At 35.9% G+C, this 22,754-nt stretch overlaps 1 protein-coding gene across 4 annotated transcripts in view; it reads right to left on the bottom strand.

The window, feature by feature from the left end:
* The window catches only part of sfl (N-deacetylase and N-sulfotransferase sfl), a 376,849-nt gene that overhangs the window by 158,481 nt on the left and 195,614 nt on the right, over window positions 1-22,754 (bottom strand). For 2 of the 4 annotated variants that reach the window (XM_073986437.1, XM_073986439.1), the window contains one exon: window positions 17,957-18,012. The exons of the other annotated variants lie outside the window; for them this stretch is intronic. The gene's annotated coding sequence lies outside the window, so the exon portion shown is untranslated. The remainder of the gene's footprint in view (window positions 1-17,956; window positions 18,013-22,754) is intronic. 4 annotated transcript variants of the gene reach the window in all.

Below are 22,754 nucleotides of genomic sequence, written 5' to 3'. Positions count from 1 at the left end.
ATCTAAACATGGTTAAATATTGAGTTTTTAAAGAAATTCGGGGCTATATCTCTAAAACCAATGAGAATCTTCTTCTGACCTCTGAAACAAATTTGTAGATAAGGACAAGAATAAACTATTTGGAGAAATAATGAACTCGACAATCTACATTTATTGCCTCAAATTTCAAAATATATGAAAAAATTCCACAATTTTTATAAATTTCGCACCGTGTCTCCAAAACTGTCAATTTTTTCTGGATATTTTCTTTTGGAAAAATATTCCCTGGAATGTAATACACAACTTTTCGGAACATGTCATTGTTGTAAAATGCCTCTATCCCGTTGTTTTCAGTACATTTTTCAACGACGATTTAATAAAAATGTCAATAATGTAGTGAAATCCGAAATGCGAGAATAAACTGTTGGTGTGAACTGTGTTTGAAATACGTGTTGTAAAAGATATGATGAAAAATACCGCTGAAACAACATTAGCATTTTAGAGTTTCAGAATGTTCTAAAGAATTGTTGAGAACATTATTTGGAAGATTTTTACAAAAGGTTACTTGGTTCAACTCTCAATAGTTTAGCCGATACTGACCAGAATTTCAGCAATTATGTAAAATTTTCTATATTTTATAGATTTTGATGCCCTAGATGGAGTTTTTCTGATGTGGTTTTTCAAAAGACAAGTTCTACTAGTTTAGGGCTACAATATTGCTAAAGACAGCAAGGCCAAATTCCTATTCGTTTCTGAGATAAAGGCCTGATAAATGCAAAAAACTGTAGATTTAGCCCGGTTTAGATAAGGCCATAAAATCCGAACTGGATCTGACAGGACAAAAACCTTCTAGGGTTTTTGTAGTCTAAATATGTACTTTCAAAAAATGCATACTAGAAGTTGTTTGCATTTTCAGTGTTGCATAGTGTAAACTAAGTTGATGATCAAGAAACTACGGCTTGGGAATCATATGATTCGATATCCGAGACGAATAATCTACTAAATATTAAAGTGATATTTTCACCAGAAGATTAATATTTAAATACAAAAGAGGATTTGAATTTGAGATATTAAATGACCACTACGCACTAATGCTGGTAAACTATTTGCTAAACCATTCCTTTAATCGCAAAATGAAGAATTTTTAAGATGTTTAAGATAAATTAAAATAACAAATGTTTCACACTGTTATAAAGGAAAAATTGTATTGGCCAATTTTGAGAAATTAAGAAAAAAATAGTAAACATTCGAATCCCAATACCAAATAGGTCCTAAAATGTTTGTAATTAATCGTAGTTTAATACAAGAAATCAAAGAGTACAATCATTGATAAAAATTGATTTTAAATTTTAAAACGCCAAAATTGCATCCACAATAGTCGCAAATTTTTTTTTCTATTTTTTATTAGATAGTTGAAAAAACAACAGAAAATACAAAACAAAACTTTTTCTATTTGGGCCAATATTAAAGAAGTTATGAGCATTTCTTTGCACATAGTTTTTTCTTAAAATATGCTAAAATGTTTTGCTGATGAGCATCACCATAGCAAAAAATAAAGGAAATTAAAAACCTCATCTTGAAAAAGTGTCCGATTTCACTCAGAAATCCCCAAATACATTTCTAATATATGTGTCTATCACATAATTATCAAAATCATTTTAATCGCATGAGATCCATTCATTCAATTTGTACATATTTTAATTTGGAGGATATGCTGTAGCATCAACTGCATATTAGTAGGCAAAAGCATACATTTTGTTCGCTTCCGATTTCGGTGAATTTTCACGGTAAAGAATTTATTAGATCCGGAACGTAAAAATCTAAAATTTACAGTGGAGTACGAAGAAATAAAATGAAAATTGTAAAAATTAGGCCCGAAATATGTGACATTTAGAAACTAATGCAATGTAGTCTTTACATTACTGTGAAGCTATGCAGAATATATTCACGATATACATATCAAAAAACTCAGAATCGCGAGTAATACAATCCTTTAAATGACTTTTTGAAAAACCTGTTTACGGAACGCGACTAGAAGAAAATATCAACACAAAAAAAAAAAAAAAAAACATTAAAAATCTGGCTTCAAAATGTGGACATTATTTAATGGTAAACGCAGATCAAATGTTGAAAAGTTATACATTGGTGAGGTGATCCTTATTAAGTTGTTTTCTACTATTACTTTGACAGGAAAGTCGTGAAAAGTGTGATTTACTCACAAATCAATAGAAAACATAAAGACACGTTGGCATTTTTAATATAAATATAACTTTTAAGGCCAATATTTTTTCCCACGTCCGAAAACATTTTATCCAAAAGCATTTAATTTGTATAATATACAGTCACAATTGGCGGGTTATAAAAGGATAAACCTTGGCGTCAGCTATGTTATATACCCTATATACTCTAGTCTTTAGCGTTAAGCGTTAAGTTCGGTCGGGCCGAACTTTTTATACCCTCCACCACAAATTTCAGCCATTTCGGTGGATTAATGTGGCGGCCACAACCTTCAAAATACCAAAATTCGGAAGGTACCGTTCTCTGGGGGCTATATAATGGCGTGGACCTATACCTACAAATTTCTAGGGGAAAGTTTTATACACCTAAAGAAGACTAAATACCAATTTTCAGTCATCTCGGTGTGATAATGAGGCTAAAACCTTCAAAATATCGAAAATCGGGAGATATCGTATTATGGGGGCTATATCAACACGTGGACCTATATAAACATTTTATGGTAGAAATGTTTCTTAGCCTCTGGAAACACAAAATACAATGTTACAACCGATTCTTTGGTCAAATAGGTCTAATACATTCAAAATATATTAAAATGACGCGTACTTTTTAAGGGGCCTTATGTGGGGGCTATACAAAAACGTGGACCTCTATAACCCAACTTTGGTAGCAATGTTTTCTGGCCTCTGAAGACACAAAATACAAAGTTACAACCAATTCGGTGCACAGTGGTTCCGCCCGTGGACAAAAATCGAAAAATTGATGGCGACAAATTTTATTGCGATTGAAATAAATATTCTCTAAACATATCAAATTTTTAACATCCAGCCTTATTTTTGTAAATTTACAGCGGTTATACGCCAAGTTAAGTCGAAGAAGTTGTGATTTGTATGTGAGGCTTTAAAAACGAAAAATACATCTGCAAAGCATTCGTAGGTTATGAGTAAAATTATAAAAAATTGGAGAGGTAAATGTGCAATTTTCAAAATGAAACTTATAGGTGATGGCGTTGGCAATGTTTTTACGAAAAAACAAATTCATAATTCGTATTCTAACTTCACTAAAAATAAATTCTTAATAAATGACTTTTTCTGCAATTTTTAATATAATTACTATTAATTTATGTTGAGTTTTACTAATGTTGTGAGCACTTGTGAGTCTCGAAATTTTTTTTAGAATGCAGGGGAAAGTCTCTAGTTTACGATTAAAAAAAGTCCAGCTGCCCCCATCTGCCACCCGCTAATTTATTCCTCTTACACCACGCCCGTAAAATCGTCAAAATTCCGAAAATCGGGAGGTACGTTTATATGGGAGCTATACCTAAACTTGGACCTATACTGAACATTTTTGGCAAGGAAGTATTTTGCTCACTCAGAACTCAAAATGCAAAATTACAGCCAAATCCGTTGGAAAATGTGGGTAAAATCGTCAAAATTTCGAAAATCGGGAGGTACTTTTATATGGGGGCTATACCTAAACGTAGGCCGATATTGACCATTTTTTGCATGGAGATATTTGGTTCACTCAGAACTCAAATTGCCAAATTACAGCCAAATCAGTTGGAAAATTTCGTTAAAATGGTCAAAATACCGAAAATCTGAGTGTACATCTATATGGCGGCTATACCTAAACGTGGACCTATATTGAATAATTTTTGCAAGGAGGTATTTTATTCACTCAGAACTCAAAATGCAAAATAACATCCAAATCGGTTGGTTAATTTGGCCAAAACCGTCAAAATACCACAAATCGGGTGGTACCTTTCTATGGGAGCTATACCCAAATATGGACCTACATCCACTAAAAATGGTTTTTCTATCTTTTTGGCTTGTTATAAACCTACGTTTAAAATTTGGAGGCGGCAGCTAGATTAAAACTATTTTTGGCACTCTTTTCCATACAAGTGGGACCACTGTGCGACGCGTCGCGCGTCATTTTGTATGGGGGCTATACGAAAGCGTGGACCTACATAGCCCGCTTTCAATACCAAAAGTCCTACCTACAAATAATAAATTTTCCCAAAATTTCATCCACCTACATACGTCAATCCGTTCGGACGCTAGAGTGATTTCCACAGACGGACAGACGGACGGACATGGCTATATCGATGTAGAATTGCACGCTGATCAAGAATATATATAGTCTGTGGGGTCTACAATGATTATTTCGAGTAGTTACAAACGTAGTGACAAACTTAATATACCCCCAACCTATGGTGGAGGGTATAATAAATAACTTTTTATACCCTCCACCATAGGATGGGGGTATATTAAGTTTGTCACTACGTTTGTAACTACTCGAAATAATCATTGTAGACCCCACAAACTATATATTTTTGATTAGCGTGCAATTCTACATCGATATAGCCATGTCCGTCCGTCTGTCCGTCTGTGGAAATCACTCTAGCGTCCGAACGGATTGACGTAGGTGGATGAAATTTTGGGAAAATCTATTATTTGTACGTAGGGCTTTTGGTATTGAAAGCGGGCTATGTAGGTCCACGCTTTCGTATAGCCCCCATACAAAATGACGCGTGACGCGTCGTCGTTTTAAGGAATTTTTAAGATATTTGTCCCATTTTACCACCGAATTGGTTGTAATTTGGAACTTTGTGTCTCCAGAGGCCAAAAAACATTCCTACCAAAGTTTGTTTATATAGGTCCACGTTTTGGAATAGCCCCCATATAACGCCCCATATAAAGTACGCGTCATTTTAATATATTTTGAATGTATTAGTCCCATTTGACAACAGAATCGGTTGCAACTTTGTATTTTGTGGTTCCAGAGGCTAATAAACATTTCTACCATAAAATGTTTCTATAGGTCCACGTTTTGATATAGCCCCCATAGGACGATATCTCCCGATTTTCGGTATTTTGAAGGTTTTGGCCTTATTATCACACCGAGATGGCTGAAACTTAGTATTTAGTCTTCGTTGGGGGTATAAAACTTCCCCCCAAAAATTTGTAGGCATAGCTCCGCGCCATCATATAGCCCCCATAGAACGGTAACTAACGTATTTCGGTATTTTGAAGGTTGTGGCCACATTAATCCACCGAAATGGCTGAAATTTGTGGTGGAGGGTATAAAAAGTTCGGCCCGACCGAACTTAAAGCTTTTCCCACTTGAAATCTAATAGTTTTATTGCAATCGGACCTTCTTTAAAAAGTGCCGAAAGCTTTGACTGGTAATATAGGTGTGCAGGTAGCAATCCCTTGTTTTTTGATTGAGAAAATACTCTTAGTACATTCCTAAAAAACTCCTGACTTTGTATGACTGTAACATTTATGATTAAATTTATATCACAAATTTAAATTTTTCATGAAAAGTCGAAAATTACAAAACGTCGTGCATAGGCCAAATTAAGCTTTATAATTATGGAATGGCAGATAATAAACAATACTATAACAAAATGCAAAAACTCCACAAAAATTTGCGAAAATATCCGAGTATTACGTCAATTTTTTCAACCATTTTTGTGGTGTTTTTATACCAGAGGCTTTATGTGGGTTAAGTTCGAATATGGACTACATCGGTCCACTCGTTCGGATACCTCCTACACAAAATGTCGGAAAAACGCAAACAAACAAAACGTACCAATCACACAAAGTCTATCTGTTGTTGTGGAATTGAGAACTTTTCGCTATTCGTTTTATTCGTACTAACTAATGTAAACAAAACTAAATAGCGATTCGGTCAATGCTCCTATAGAAAATCCGACGCGAAACCATTGGAAATGTTTCATGTTGTTGTCTAGATTCTGTACGTATTTTTAATTTATTTTTAAGAGGTTTATAGGGACACTGATGTAGTACTATTTATATTTGCTCCCAGTTTTTTAATTTTTTTTTTTTTTGATTTTCCGCGAAAATAAAAACTAATTTTAGAAATTATGGTGCATCTACGGGTGCTGTTACTGATATATGCATACATTTTCTCAATACAACAAATAAGAAATTAAAAAATATTTTTTTCTTTATAAGAGAATAAAAACCGCAATTTTCTGAACGCGAACAGATTTGAAACCAGAATTTTTTCCTTAACCTCTATACCAAAAATTGAAATTTTGCTCGGAAAATTTTTATAATTTTTTTCAAATGCCACTTTCATATAGGCAAAATGTGCCTCATCGAAATAATGTTTTTAGACCCCAAGTATGTTTGGACGAAATTCGTTTCAGACAATTTGGAGTCGATTTAGCAATGTCCGTCCGTCTGTCTGGCTGGCTGGTGCGCACGATAACTTTCCAACGGATTAACCAAATTGGTCCAAAATTTGGCCTTCGTATTATTTTGTCCAAATATAGTTTAAGTTCGAAGATAAGCCATATCGGTCCACTTCTTCAGGTACCTCCCACACAAAAGTTCAAAATTTTTCGGAAAAATTGTGCGCACGATAACTCTTGATGGGAGTGACCGATTTGATCCACACTTTACGCAACCTTTTATATCTACCAGATATAGATCCAATATGGACTATATTTGTCCACTCCTTCGAGCCTCAATTACGACGGTAAAAGTTTTTTCAGGGGCGAAGCCATACTTCTGTAGAAAACAGCCCGAATGATGCGAAAACCCAATATGGCACCATATGTAGCGGCTGGAGAACTGACCCACCGATTTGGTCCAAAATTTGGCCTTCGTCAAATTTTGTCCAAACTTAGTTTCAGTTCGGTCCACAACTTCCGGTACTTCTTTTTTTTTTTTTATTTATTTATTTATCGTTATAGTAACAAAGCACATTTTGCCATCTAGTTACACAAAACAACAGAAATTATACTACTCTGAGATCAAAAAACTAAATAATATAATAAAAAATAAAATTTAGAAATATGCTACTAATAAATTGAATTGAAAATAATGAAACTTAATAGTAAAATAAATAATAAAATTTAAAAATATAATAAGAGTAAATTGCATTGAAAATTATTAAATATTAGCAAAAATAAAAAGTATTTCACTTAAACTACTCACAATTACTCACTTCTCCCAATATTTAAAAAATGTCACTAAAGTGGTATGCACGATATCACTTGAAAGAATCCAAGCTTTGAATCTTCTAATATTTTGTCAAAATTTAGTTTAACTTCTAAAATCGGTCCTCTCCTTAGGGTATCTCCCCCACAAAAGTTCAACATTTGTGTCTAAGTGCAGTTTAGGGTCTGTTCGAGGATCCTTTGGAAATGTATACCGATGCTGTTCGTTGTGGTCCTGTTTACAGCTATATTATGTTTTCCGTGGACAAGTCCATGCTTCTTGGCATACTGGTCCCACTGAAATGACTAGTGGGCGCGATATCTATCGAAAAGATATGACTCCCAAAACAAGATCCACTTCCATAATGGACTAGTCGGTACATTCCATTAAGTACCTCCTTCGCAACACATTTGATCTTAAATCCTAATTCACATTTTTTTCGGCAAGTTCAAATGTCCAAAAAGGGCCACAAAATTCTGAAAAGACCCCAAATACATTCGATCTGTCCGTAAATGAAAGTTTCAATTCACATAGGCTGAGGGTACTTTTTACTTGTTTTGATTGTATTTTGTTGATCTCCACTGCACATTAAGGCGAAGCATCACAATTCCCAAAAATAATGTTAAATCTATATAGTATGGAAACCTGACAATTCAAATAAATGTGCAAAAAATTGCTACAATTTCGCTATGGGGCAATTTTCGCATCACATTAACTTCCCCAAAATGAATGGTTGTTTTTACATCAAATGTCATTAACAAAAAAAAACTCCTTTACATTATGACTGAATATCCAATAACATGTTCAAAGTACATACATATGTACATGATTATCATCACCTCTACCTCATTGAGAATGGAAATTGATGTGGAAACAACTGTAACAAACATTCAGAGAGTAAAAGGCAAAAACTCATAAAAATTCCTTTTTTTGTAAAAATGATTGCCTTTGTAATAAATAAACATTTCAATTCATTTGGACGTTTTGTTATTATGGCTTTGTTTACATTACGCTTCATTGAGTCGAACGAGACACACACAGTGAATGAGAAGAATTGGGAGGGTCAAGTCCATAAATACGTTGAAGTGGGTGGGAGTTAAGTTGCTGGCCTTTTATCACTCATTCGAACAGCAATGATATGCACGCTGTAACACTGCAAACACACACACACATACACTTTGACTTTGGCATGTATATTTTTGGTGTTTGTGCTTTCGCTTTGTTTGGACAGCAGTGGCAGCTAGAAATGCAACAAATCAAATATGTACTAGCAGTCCAAAAGGAACAAACGTTGAGCCTATGGAGAGCACAACAAAAACGAAATGAAATAACTTCAAAGTCAGTGTTTCCATACTTCATTCATTCATTCATTTATCGTCATGCACGATTCACTTCAGAGATATTAACAACAACCACAACAAACGCAATAAGACACCTCTGGAGTATCGAAACAATGAATGAATGAAATTCGTATAAAAGTCTAAACAACAAGACACCGCCGTAACGTATAAGCGATACATATATGGATTGGATAAATAATGTGCATAGAAATGTATGTAGGCGATTTGTTTATATCATTTTTAGTTTGAATACGAGGGCTGTTATATAGGTATATATTTCTGGTCTAATAATGGAAATATAAAAATGCGATATAGAACCGATTTCCGTAATTATAGAAGAAGGAAATGGAACAGGATGAGATATGCCGCCAAGCCCTAGGCTGGAAATTCAGGGGCACTGAAAGAAGTAGAGTACAGCGGTACTAGCTGGTATGAAATAAAACAGAATATGAATGATGGAATAACTTGGGAAAAACTTTATAAAGTCCCTATGCTCCCCAAGGAGTTAAATAGAAAGATAGAACAAGTAAGAAAAGCCTTAAGTTCGGCCGCGCCGAACTTTTTATACTCTCCACCATGAACTGTATTGCAGTGAATTCCAAAAATTCCGAAAATTGGGAGATATAGTCCTATGGGGGCCATATGAGGGCAGTGACCTATACCGACAAATTTCAGTTTGAAAGTTGTATACCCTTAACGAAGACTAACTACCAAATTTCAGTCTTTTCGGTGGGATATTGAGGCCCCAACCTTCGAAACACCAGCAATCCGGAGGTACCGTTCTATGGGGGCTATATGAAGACGCGGACCTATACCGATAAATTTCAGGTGGAAAGTTGTATACCCTTAACACAGACTTAATACCAAATTTCAGTCACTTCGGTGGGATATTGAGGTCAAAAGCTTCAAAATACCGAAAATCAGGAGGTAACGTTCTATGGGGGCTATACTAAGGCGTGGACCTGTACCGACAAGATTCGGGGAGAAAGTTGTATACCCCAAACCAAATACCAAATATCATCCATTTCTGGGGAATATTGAGGCCACAACCTTCAAAACACCGAAAATCGGGAGGTAGGTTCTATGGGGGCTTTATAAAGGCGTGGACCTATACCAACAAATTTCATATGGAACGTTTAATACCCCAAATAAAGGCCAAATACCAAATTTCGGCCTGTTCGGCGTGATAATGAGGCTAAAACCTTTAAAATACCGAAAATCGGGAGGAATCCTCCTATGGGGACTATATCAAAACGTGGACCTATGTAAACATTTTATGGTAGAAATGTTTATTAGCCTCTGGGAACACAAATACCAAGTTACAACCGATTCTGTGGTCAAATGGGACTAATACATTCAAAATATCGTAAAGTGACGCGTACTATATACGGGGTGTTATATGGGGACGTATATAAACAAACTTTGGTAGAAATATTTTTTAGCCTCTGAAAAGTCATAATACCAAATTACAACCGATTCGCTTTTCAAATGGAACAAATGTCTTAAAAATTCCTTAAAACGACGACGCGTCACGCGTCACTTTGTATGGGAGCTGTACGAAAACGTGGACCTACTACATAGCCCCCTACGTACATATAACGTACATATTACCAAAATTTCATCCACCTATTTCAATCCGTTCGGACGCTAGAGTGATTTCCACAGACGGACAGACGGACGGACATGGCTATAACTATGTAGAATTGCACGCTGATCAAGAATATATATAGCTTGTGGGGTCTACAATGATTATTTCGAGTAGTTACAAACGGAATGACAAACTTAATATACCCCCCATCTTATGGTGGAGGGTAAAAAAAGAATAATGCAAATGGGAATATTTATCATCAAATAAAGTTTTTTTTTTTTTTGTTTTTCAAAGTATCCTCCATGATTTATAATATACGCGTATACACTTGTGCATGCGCTCAAACCAATTGTTGAAAGCATCTCCACTCTAATTGAGACACCTAGCCCTGGACTGGAAATCCAGGGAGGCCAAAGACCACTTGGAAAAAAGCCTGCTACGCAAGTAGAGAAGAAGAACGACGGCCGGGCCGAACTCTTTATACCCTCCACCACGAACTTTATTGAAATGAAAATAAAAACAAGCAGTTCTTATATCCCAAAGTAATATTTCTTTCTAAAGAGCTCATATGGGGTGTCATTGTAGTTCATTCCAAAATATGGATGAATATTTTCAATATTCCGAATTGAGCTTTTGAACTCCTGGCAACGCACAATATTAAATTACAACAATCTCGGTTAGAAAATTTGACAAAAAACTCTCGAAATACATAAAATTGAGTGATACCAGCTATCGAAAACCGGAAGGTACCGTTCTATGGGGGCTATATGAACATGAGGACCTATATACACAAATTTCAGATGGAAAGTTATAAGTTATATACGACTAAACATAAAATTTAAGCCACTTTGGTGCGATAGTGAGGTAATAACCTTCGAAATACAGAAATTTGGGGGCTAAATTAAGGTGTGGGCTTATACAAGTAAATTTCAAGTGGAATGTTTTATATTTCCAACAAAGACTAGCTACCAAATTGCAGTTATTTCAGTGGGATATTGAGGACACAACAATCGACATATCGAAAATCGGAAGTTACCGTTTTATGGTGGCTATATGAACACGTGGACCTATACCGACAAATTTCAGGTGAAAATTTTCCACCTCCAACAAAGACTAGCTAACAAATTTCAGTCACTTCTGTGGGATATTCAGGACACAACCTTCGAAATACCGAAAATCGGGAGGTACCGTTCTATGGGGTTATTCCGACAAATTTCAAGTGGAAAGTTTTATACCCCCAACAAAGATTAAATATCAAATTTCATTCATTTCAGTGGGATATTGAGGCTACGTCCTTCAAAATTCTGAAAATCGGGAGGAACCGTTCTATGGGGGCTATATCAAAACGTGGACCAATATGGCACACTTTCAGTACCAAACATATAAACTTCTGTTCCAAATTACAAAGCTCTATCTTAAAAATGGCTAGTTGTACCCTGTATTCTCTCCTTACTGCTCATAATAGGAATAGGTGCCATCAGGCTTTTTGGAGAAAATATGTCCGGAAGTATGGAATTGTGCCTTCGTAACATGGCCCGCTAGAAAAAGAAAAAAATCAAAACGATCCGAGATGAGCAGTAAAGCTGCCCTTTTCCCAAATTTTACCCGAAGGATGGGACCAATATAGTCGATATTCCAAGCTGATACATGATGTCAAAAGTTTGAACCAATCAAAAACTCCCTGCCAGAGTTATCTTGCGACTTTGCCATTTAAATTGGTGACGTCATGGGATTTTGGAGCTTTTAGCCCATTATCTCAGACTTGACTTCGAAAAAATTTTACTTTGGTAAAAAGGGCCGCCAGGGCCACCTGCTAAAAAAAATCAAAACTATTCGAGAGGAGCTTTTAAGTCTTGTGTGGGAAGTGGCCGAAGGAGTGAACCGACATAGTCCACATTCGAACGCGATTTATGCCGGGAAGTAGCATTACCATATGCAAATTTATGACCAATTCGCTTGATCCACTTAAGAGATATCGTACGCACCATTTTAGCGAAAAAAAAAAATTGAGCCTTTGTGGGGGAGATACCGGAATGGGTGGACCGATACGGTCCATCTTCGAACTTAGACTAAGTTTGTACAATTATGAATGCCAAATTTTGGAGCCGAACGTTTACTTACTTCGTTTTTGAGCCAGTTTCGCCCACGATTAAATTTATTAAACCAATTTTTTTAAGTCTTATAGGATGGTGCCTTAATCGCATTCAAAGATGTAAGATTTAGTCTTTGAAATTTGGTAAAATTAGGACCCATAACTTGAGCAGACGCAATTTTTATTTCCATTAATACAATATTTAATTTTATGGCTATGTTTTAATATGAATTAGTGTTTAAAATTATCGCACACATGTAGCTAAAGTGCGGTGGATGTTGTTTTTAACTCTTTAATTTAATTTCCCTACCATCCCACCAATGGATACATATCTGTGGATTTATGCATGTTACTCTGAAACTCGAGTTTGATTTATGTGTGAAAAATAAATTTTGTTTATTTTTGTATGTTCTTTCTTTTCGAATTCGGTGTTAAAGCGATAGACACATGTATCCTTTTTTTGCTCTTGTTGTTGTTGCTGCTACTGCGAATACAAACATTTTGAAGTTTCCATGTTATTGCTGCTGTTATTCATTTCCATTGGACGCACACGCTCAGCCTACATACAACGTAGACGCATGAATGAATTAAATGAAAATAACTTTGTTTTGATTTCTAGCATTTAGCTTAGCTGATGTTAGAAAAAGAGCAAGAAAGCAAAACATTAATGTGGGTTCGTAGAATAAGTCTGAGTAAAACCAAAACTATGTCTATATACATTTTCCAAAACATCAAATAGTGCAGTCAAATTTCATTTCAATATGATTCCTCCTTATATCACATAATCCAAATAGTGTGTCGTATATAGTACGACGGACAGTTCTACCTGAATATCGAACTAGCAAGAGATCTTGTATTGTAAATTATATTATTTTAGATTAAGTAAATTCATGAAATGCTAAAGAGTAGAATATTCTATAGCAAAAAATGTCAACAGAGATACACCGCAGATTGGAATTTTCTCACACATAGTGGGGCTCTCAGTGATCAAAGAGATATTTGTCAATAACGACCAGCTGGTCGTAGATTAGTAAATGCCTTCCAACAATGTCTGTACTGTGCGGGTTAGGTTCATAAACAGTGGACCCAATAATCTACTAACAAAACCAAACAAAAAAGGACTACACGAAGTACTTTCGTCAAAAATTTGCACAACAATGCTTGAACAGTCCCTTAATCTGCATTTGAGCTAAAATTCTGAACTTTACGTACGTTTGGAAGAAACAAAGTGCGAAGTATCGACCAAATCGGATACTCAATTCGTAAGTTATGGTGCTCATCAGTCAATTTAGTTGCTGAAGGCAGAGGTTTTTTTTTAAAGCATTTGGGCTATATGGTATTTAGTTAGGTTGAGAAGAGAGGCGATATAAAAAGTAGCAACATGTCCGTATGGACGTTAGAGCGACCCAAAAAATTGTTTCTTTTTTTGGATTTCCTAGAAATCGTTTGGATGTAGAAATCGTTTTTAGCCACAATAATGAACAGGAAAATGTTTTTATCGATCGGACCATAATTGTGGCATTTGGGGAATATTGGTGAAAATTCTCCTTTGGCCCATACAAATTACTCTGGAAACAAAAATCGCTTGGTTGGCACGAGTTAACGTTAACCGATCGCCAAATAATTTCATATATAAGGTTTTTGGATCAAATGGCAAAAATGTAGGGGGTACGAAATCCAATTTTTTTGTAAAACGTACGCCACTTAGACGTGTTGTGCGCTCTAACCTCGGAAGTCCGGTAGAGGTTATTCTTTAGGTTGTGTTATTAAATTTCGTAATTTTAGAAATACTGTACCATTGACATAATCTTTTAAGTTTTTAAATTTGCTTGCTCTAATTTGGATGAGTTTTTGTATAGTTCCGTTTACCGGGTGTTGGGTTCTCAGAGTCACGAAAGCTGGGCAATGACACAGATAATGTTCCAACGTAACTTTGTCCTCTCCGCATGCTTTGTATTCACCGTTTTCTGCACAACATATCTATGGAGTTGCGGTGTTCAGTGAAGATACGTGTCAGTCTACTAATGTCTTTTTACTGATTAATCCTTTATTTTGTCCTCGTCTGCGTTGCCCCATAGGATTTTTGTGTTTTTCCTTTCTCTTCAATATTCCTGAGCGATATATGAGCATTTTTGCCCATGCCTTTAACTCTAGAGGAGCCGCTTTTAAAGGTTCAGCATTATTCATGCCTATCGTAGTTTGCTCCCGTCGTGTTTTGCCAAAAAGTTAGCAATCTCATTACCCCTGCATGACCTGGTACCCATATACGCTTTTCCGAACCATAATGGGAATAGCCGTTATATAGTTTTGATAGCTGATTTACTGTCCGTTAGGATGTTTACAGTGATGGGCTTTGTGTTAGTGTTAAACCAGTTCAGACACTCGGCCTGGAGGATTGTGTTATGATCCGACAATCGAAGAGAGATTTTTGTGTCCGAGTCTATGATATAGATACGCAGTCCCGTGTGCCCCCTAGCACAGCTTCCACTGCTTCCAGTGAGAATCTGTGCTAGTGTTCCATCGATCCACATGTCTCTGTTTAAAGCGACTTGAGTTGTCTAATACAGTATGACCTATTGTCTCAACCGTTGTGACCCGTAGTCATCGACTTAAGTTTTATAGCTGCGACCTTACCACGATTTCTATGGGGTAGACCACAAATTTTCCCTAAATCCCAGTTGGTGTACTTCTCATTGCCCCACTAATGCTTAAGCAGCACATTCTTTGCGCTTTTTGCAACATTTTCACATTGCATTTTTGTCCATAGCTGCATGTCCACTAAACCACAGATGCCTATGTTAGAATCGGTCTAATTACTATTCTGTAAAACACATGTATCATAAACTAAAACTAAAACTTCATTTAATAAAACTTGCCCTTCCAACTTTGAAGGTGACTGCATTGCAGATGTAGTACTCCTTACCCTTTGTCTTTGATAGGCTGTCGTCAAGTCCACCACAAGAAGAGTGGAATGCTCTTTCTCCTCCCTGAGGAAGACTTCCCATCTCTTCATTTCGAAAGTCTCATTTTGTTTGTCAAAGACCTCGAGCATGCATTTAGTCTCCAGTCATACTCCTTGCCGTATACCGCCGTTTTGGTCAGGTGCCGCCCTCCCAAGGAATTGATACACTGCTGACTACCTCCCCGGGAGCGGCCGGGTTCGCATGCGGACCCAAGTGTTACATTAATAGGTCCTCCTTAAGTTCACTGCTGACAATTTTCATTAGTCCACTTCTTATTATGTTTTCCAGTATTTTGTTACTGACCATTTTTTCAAAGACCTCCTGATCTATTCTCTATGACCCTCTACTGGTGTCCATCACAGCATAGCACCGATCGTCCCTGTAGTTCTTTCTGGCTACCTTGACGTTATTGTAATGGCAGATCCGCTTCGGTCTCCGCGGCAATTTTCCTCTTCTGGGCTTCTCTTATCAGTCCCAGTCATTCCAGAAGATGATGCGGTCGCCCACACCTTCTTCATGTCGAGCTCACCTTGTCGGCCTCTGTCGAACGGTACTTTGGAGAGTCTCATCCACGTTGGTCATGACCAGAGCTGAGCAAAATCGAGAGAGAGGCAAATTTAAGGGAGAATTAATATTTAATTTTTCTTGATGTTTCATTGCTTATTTCAACATTTTTTAAACATTAATAAATCGTCCACAAAGCAAATTATTAGAAAATATAAATAAAAAATTGCATAAACTTTTAATTGTTTATGGTTCACAAAAAACTAAGAGTATGTTTTCACAATTTGCCTATCTGCTAGAACACAGGCGTGTTCACCCCTGGTCTTGACGATGCCCTGGATATTTGAAGGTGGGGAGCTTTTCTTCTTCTTTCACGGCGGTGTTTTGTTCCTCAGGAGATCTAATCCTCTTCGCCGAAATATTATTAATCTCCTCTGGCGCATCCTGCTGTTCTCCATGCAGTTGCGCCTGGTTCTTCTTAAACTTCCGTCGTTGAGCCCTGACCACTGCACCCTTTTGGTTGTACATTTTGCCATACTTTCGTTTACTTCCTCTACCATCATGTCGACTTCCTCTTTATTGGGGTTTTCCACAACGATGGTGTTTATTTTGCAAATCTCTGATGGTTGGGTCAAGTTAAGTTTTTCCCCAAGCTTCCCTCTCTCCTTCTCCACTTTCCTTCAGGCTCTGTACATTTGGGACATTATTTCAGGAAATATGGACCTGTTCGCGACAAAATTGAAACACTATGTGGGAGGTACCCGAAGCAGTGGTCCGATAGAGTACATGTCTGAGAGATGTGGAGAGATTGAGTCGACCAATGTTGGCCCATCTTCGAAATTATTCCACCTATGGATCAAATCGGTCGATTCGCTCTAGAGTTATTATGCACATCATACAGCCCGACAGACGGATCAAAGAATTTTAAGTAATGGGCATGGCGTACTTCTCAAGACAAACATTTTTTTGTTTTGGCAAATTCTTGACAAATAATTCACGTTTCGGTATAGCCTCCGTATAACGGAATTAGATTAAAACAAACTGGATTTTATTAAAATATACACAGTAATTAGATAATTTGAGTCCCGATGCACAGTGGTGACACTTACGAGTATATGGAACGGTGTGACAAAAATACTTCTAGGTAATATATATAACTGAAATTTTTAAGTTCAACCGAACTTGTTGTAATCCGGTACCAGGAGTTGTTATTGCATAGTAAACCTCCCCGCGAAAAATGTTTAGTATTGGTCCATGATTTGATATACTCCCTATATGATTTATATCTCGATTTAATGTAATTTACAAATGTTAACCAAATTTTCAAAGCGAATATGTTTTAATAATGAACTCAGAGTTCAGAACCCCACCTTATACAGAAAAGCTATATCGGTCCACATTTGATCACAGCCCCCTATTTTTAGATACTTTATAAGATTTAATCCCCTTTTTCTGCAGAATTACCAGAAAGAATGTATTTTTGGTTCTCAGTGCGGAGAAATCTCCACGTTTTGGGTTGGTCCAACATAAGGGTGTCCCGAAAATGATGGCAACAGGATGAATAGAAGGTTAGACTTGTTGCAAAATATACACCTGTTGAGTCATATCGCTTGCGAGCAAGCCTCGGACAGCGATATAAGAGATGTTGTATTGTCTCCGTCTCTTCTTCATATTCGTAGAGTCTGCAGTAATGGAGTATTGAATTTATTTATTGGTTGATTGAGTTGGCCAAATGGCTTTTGACACGTTACACCTATGCCATAATTCTTTGGTTTGTTCATCCAAGAAAGATTCAACTTTTCGAAAAGGTGGCATATGGGTGGTTTGATAGATTCAGTGATTGCTTGTTGATTGTGATCCATGCCTAGCTAGTTCATCTGCTAATGTCATATATAACTGCACAAGAACGTGGCAAAAAAAATCACCTATTTCAATATTTTATTGCTCTCGTTGCTTTTGCTTTTATTAACTTTATTTTCTGAATATATTGTTTTATGGTAATTAAGTTGCCTAAATGGATGTTTACATTGAACAAAATAGTTTCATTCAAATTCCGATTCTATTCATTCAACCGTGATGGATGAAACTATTTGATCCATTTTTTGTTATATGAAAACCATTCGTCTGTGGCAAAAGATAAAATTGTATAAATTTCAATATTTTATCCCGAATAGTTTATTTTAGATGCAATTTATTAAAGCATATTTGTTGCTGTAAATGTGTTAAAAATGTTGCATATCGTATATATGTATGTACATATTTATGTTGTTTCAACTTACGTAACATAAAAAAAATAAAAAACGATTACACCAAATTTGAACAGCAAAAAACGTACCTGAAACAGAAAAATAAGAAACAAATAAAAATAGTATTATATATCCTGTAAAATTCAAAATAATTGTAAAATTAATTTAGTTTCTGTTGTAATATCAATTCACCAATTAAGTTACATTTGTAAATGGCAAATGATACTTATGAATGCACTCTCTCTCTGTAATAGTTGTTTCATTATAACCAGAAAATCTATCAGAAACCCTCAGATTAATTTGAGGTTTGGTATATCCCAAACTAAAACAAACAATAAATATGGAATCAAAATTTCCTTAAATTTCCTTTTATGAACTTTTACAGTCGAAATCGCTTATAACGTCGATCAAGGGACCGACGAAATTCTGACGCTATAGGCGATAGTCGGTATAAACGATATCAGTAAATTGAATGACTTTGTACAATATATTTTACGAGTACATATTCCTGACCGCTTGTTTGAGTTTGTAACAAAACAAAATGCAACAAGAAGTAGAGCAACATACATATTTCTTCTTCGTATGTTCCGTCATTATAACCGATAGCAAAATCCAAATATTTGCCAAAAAGACGATGTTACAACCGATATGACGTTATAAGCGATTTCGACTGTATATCAAAATTACACACATATACATAAGAACACAACTTAATTATATTACCAACACTATTTATTATGTAGTAAAAAGGAAATAAATTTACTCTTAAACGTACAATGTGTTTTCATACATACATAAATACATGCAGTATATGTAGATGTCAATGGTAGTGGTTATAAGTGGTAAGAAGTCGTACGTATACTTGACTACGATAAATGATATACTTTCATGAGTAAAAGTGGCATCATTCAACCTATACCCATGACAATTGAGCCCTTATCATCCTTTGCCCTGAATTCGAACACACACACAAAACTACATACTTACATGGGAAAATCCATCACCTAGGCTTTTAAGTAGTTACATTTGTAGTGGATGTGAAAGTAAAGTATATGGGATTCCTTTGAGCTATTTGGGGAAAACAAAGGACTGAGTTGCGAACTGTAGATGTAAAGGATACACTTAACAAAATATTTATATATAAAATTTTCTTCATTTTCTACATAGTTTTAGATTTTATTCTTTTCATTGATGGCCTGCAGAGAAAAAGCGACATCAAATTCTATGCACGCGAGTCTAGGCATTTGTGTTGCTTGCCCTAACGCAGCTTGTGTGAGTATAGTTGGTGTGTAAAACTAATGGTGGTGGTTTTGTGTCTGCAGTTAATTGCGTTAACAGCATTATCTTGGCCATCAGCGTATGGTAGTACCTCCTTAGAGAAAATTTATATTTAGTAACTAGCAAAGTGCCCGCTACTTCGTATGCGGAAAGGATATAAAAAACAAATAAACAATATATAATATGGAAATGGCGAACACTGAAAATTTTATTGTACTTATACCAATTTTAATCAATATTTATTGTTATTTTAGTACAGTTCGTACCGCTTTAGTTTGATTTTCAAAAAAATCAGCCGTATCTCACTCTTACATGCTAACAGCGAGACCAACATTGCACACCAATACTCACACCAAATCCAAAAAATACAGATCCCAGCACTGTCCCTACACCCAACAACAAATTGAGTGCCATTAAGTAATCTTCGTACCCATAAGTACGATTTTCCAAAACTACCTCAATCCTTCACTTCACCAGTAACCTTAATTCCAAAAAACAGGATTTCAGCGGTGCACTCAAATTCAAATTGTACCATTTGGTATATTTCGTGCCTATAAGTACGAATTTGAAAAACTACCTTACCAAATTCCAGGATTCCAGCTCTATCCGTCAATTCCAAATTTCAGGATTCCAGATTCTAAATCCCAATTGTACCAAATTTAGTACCTTTCGTACCCATAAGTACGAATTTCCAAAACTACCTCAATCCTACACTTCAACATTAATCTCAATTACGAATTTAAGGTTTCCAGCTCTATTCGTTCACCCAAATCCAAAATACTAAATTTTTCTTACGCTTAAGTAAGAATATGCAAAACTAACTCCTACATCCTACAGCAAGCCTAATTCTAAATTTCATAATTCAAGCTCTATTCGTTCACCCAAACCCAAATTTGGTACTTTTTGTACCCATAAGTACGAATTTTCAAAACTACTTCCATTTTACACTCCAAATGTAGCCTACGAAGTACGAATTTCCAAAATATCTCAATCCCACACTCTAACATTAATGTTAATTCTACATTTCAGGGCTACAGCCCTATCCGTTCACCCTAAATCAAAATTGTACCAAATTAAGTACCACTGAGTACTTTTCGTAACCTTAAATACGAATTTTCAAAACAACTTCCATTCTACAATCAAACAGTAGCCAATCTTATACTCCAGCAGAAATTTCAGCTCTATCCGTTCATCCTAACTCCAAATTGTATCAAATTTAGTACCATTTAGTATTTTTCGTAACCATAAGTACGAATTTTTAAAACTACATCCATTTTACTTTCCAACAGTAGCCTTAGTTCAAAATTTCAGGATTCCAGCTCCATCCGTTCGGCCGAATCGTAATTGTACCAAATTGCGTATCATTTAGTACTTTTCGCACCCACTACCTCCATTCTACCCTCCAACTGTGGCCTTAATTCAAAATTTCAGGATTCTAGGTCTATCCGCTCAACCAAAATACAAAGTCTACAAAATTTAGTACCATTTAGTACTTGCCGTACCCATAAGTACGAATGTCAAAACTGCTTCCATTCTACTCTCTAATTCAAATTTCAGGATTCCAGCTCTATCCGTTCAACCTAAATCCAAATTGTACAAAATTTAGTACCATTTAGTATTTTTCGTACCCATAAGTACGAATTTTTAAAACTACATCCATTTTACTCTCCAACAGTAGCCCTAGTTCAAAATTTAAGGATTCCAGCTCCATCCGTTCACCCAAATCGTAATTGTACCAAATTTCGTATCACTTAGTACTTTTCGTACCCATAAATAGGAATTTTAAAAACTACTTCCATTCTACCCTCCAACTGCAGCCTTAATTCAACATTTCACGATTCCAGCTCTATCCGTTCAATCTAAATCGAAATTTAGTACCATTTAGTACTTGTCGTACCCATAAGTACGAATTTTCAAAACTACTTCCATTCTACTCTCTAACAGCAGCCTTAATTCAAATTTCAGCATTCCAGTTCTATCCGTTCGCCCAAATCGTAATTGTACCAAATTTAGTACCATTTAGTACTTTTCGTACCCACAAGTACGAATTTTCAAAACTACTTCCATTCTACCCTCCAACTGCAGCCTTAATTCAAAATTTCAGGATTGCGGCTCTATCCGCTCAACCTAACTCCAAATTGTACCAAATTTAGTACTATTTAGTACTTTTCGTACCCATAAGTACGAATTTTCAAAACTACGTCCATTCTACTCTCCAACAGTAGCCTTAATTCAAAATTTCAGGATTCCAGCCCTATCCGTTCGCCCAAATCATAATTGTACCAAATTTAGTACCATTTAGTACTTTTCGAACAAATGTGTACACTTTTCCTAAACCACCTCCTTATGTCAACCGTACCTTTTAACCTTGATTCTCACTCCAAATTTCAACCATTAACCTTTATCCGTTCACAAAATACTAATTGGTACCAAATTTAGTACACTCTAGTACTTTTCGTACACTTATAATTCGAATTTCTAAAAACCCTTTAGCACATCTTTCCTACATTCCATCAGTGACCTTCATTCCAAATTTCAAAGTTCTAGATCTACCGGTTCGCCAAATACAAACGGTACCATATTTAGTACCTTTTAGTACTTTTCGTACCCTTCCAGTTCGAATTTCCAAAAACCCAGCCTTATCTGACCCCTTCGGACCAAGTGTGATCCACACCCAAAATTTCAAGATTCTAGCTTCAGCCGTTTGGTCTGGGCGGTGATGAATCATTAAGTCAGTCAGTCAGTCAATCACTTTACTCTTTTATTAATATAGATAACAGCGGGAAAATAAGGCTTGCGTTTTGCTGAGAGGTTTGGCGATCGCCGAAAAAGCTATTTTGTCTTGGCCATGAGAACAATTTCAGGGTGGCTCTAATTGCTAATATCAACCATTAAATTGAGGTTCTAGACAATAAAATGTTCATTTTCCACTTCTTCTCCAGTTTATTGAGACGTATGTATGTATATGTACTTAACTTTTCATTGCTGAGGAACAGATCTACGCTTTTTGAAACATACATATTTAAAAAGTGGCAGTGGTCGGGACTTCGGGACCCAACTAAGAACATTTGATCGGGGGCACAACCACCGTTGTCTCACAAATAAACTTGTGATGCGTCCATTAGTTTCGCAAATATAGCAATTATAAAACAATATGGCCCTCCGAAATTCATCAACAAATATATATAGCCTATTTTCTCCACGGGACATTTTCTGAAAATTTCATGAAATTATGTTTTCAAGATATAACAAAATTAAAAAAAGTGGCGTGGTCGAGTATTTTGGCTTTAAATAAGGCGTCGTCAGGTCGTTAGGCTTTAAAGAGGTACCTAGATTCTGAGATGCAACCACATCTTTTTCGCAAATGAATTTTCAAGCCGTTATGTCCAAAATTTTTCCAAATTCGAGGGTTACAAAATAACTTTCTGCCCTATCAATGAAATCGCGAATATTTACCATCAAAAATTTATTTTATTGTTGAAACACCTTTTCCAATCCGAATGAGACACCTTAAAACATTGCATTTGAGCGCTTTTTTTCTTGGTGTGCTGGA

This window comes from Musca autumnalis, unplaced genomic scaffold, assembly GCF_047663935.1.
Source record: "Musca autumnalis isolate F117 unplaced genomic scaffold, ASM4766393v1 scaffold_4, whole genome shotgun sequence".
NCBI classification, from domain to species: Eukaryota; Metazoa; Arthropoda; class Insecta; order Diptera; family Muscidae; genus Musca; species Musca autumnalis.
The sequence above is the reverse complement of the archived record's forward strand: the minus strand, read 5'-3'. Positions and strand labels throughout refer to the sequence as shown.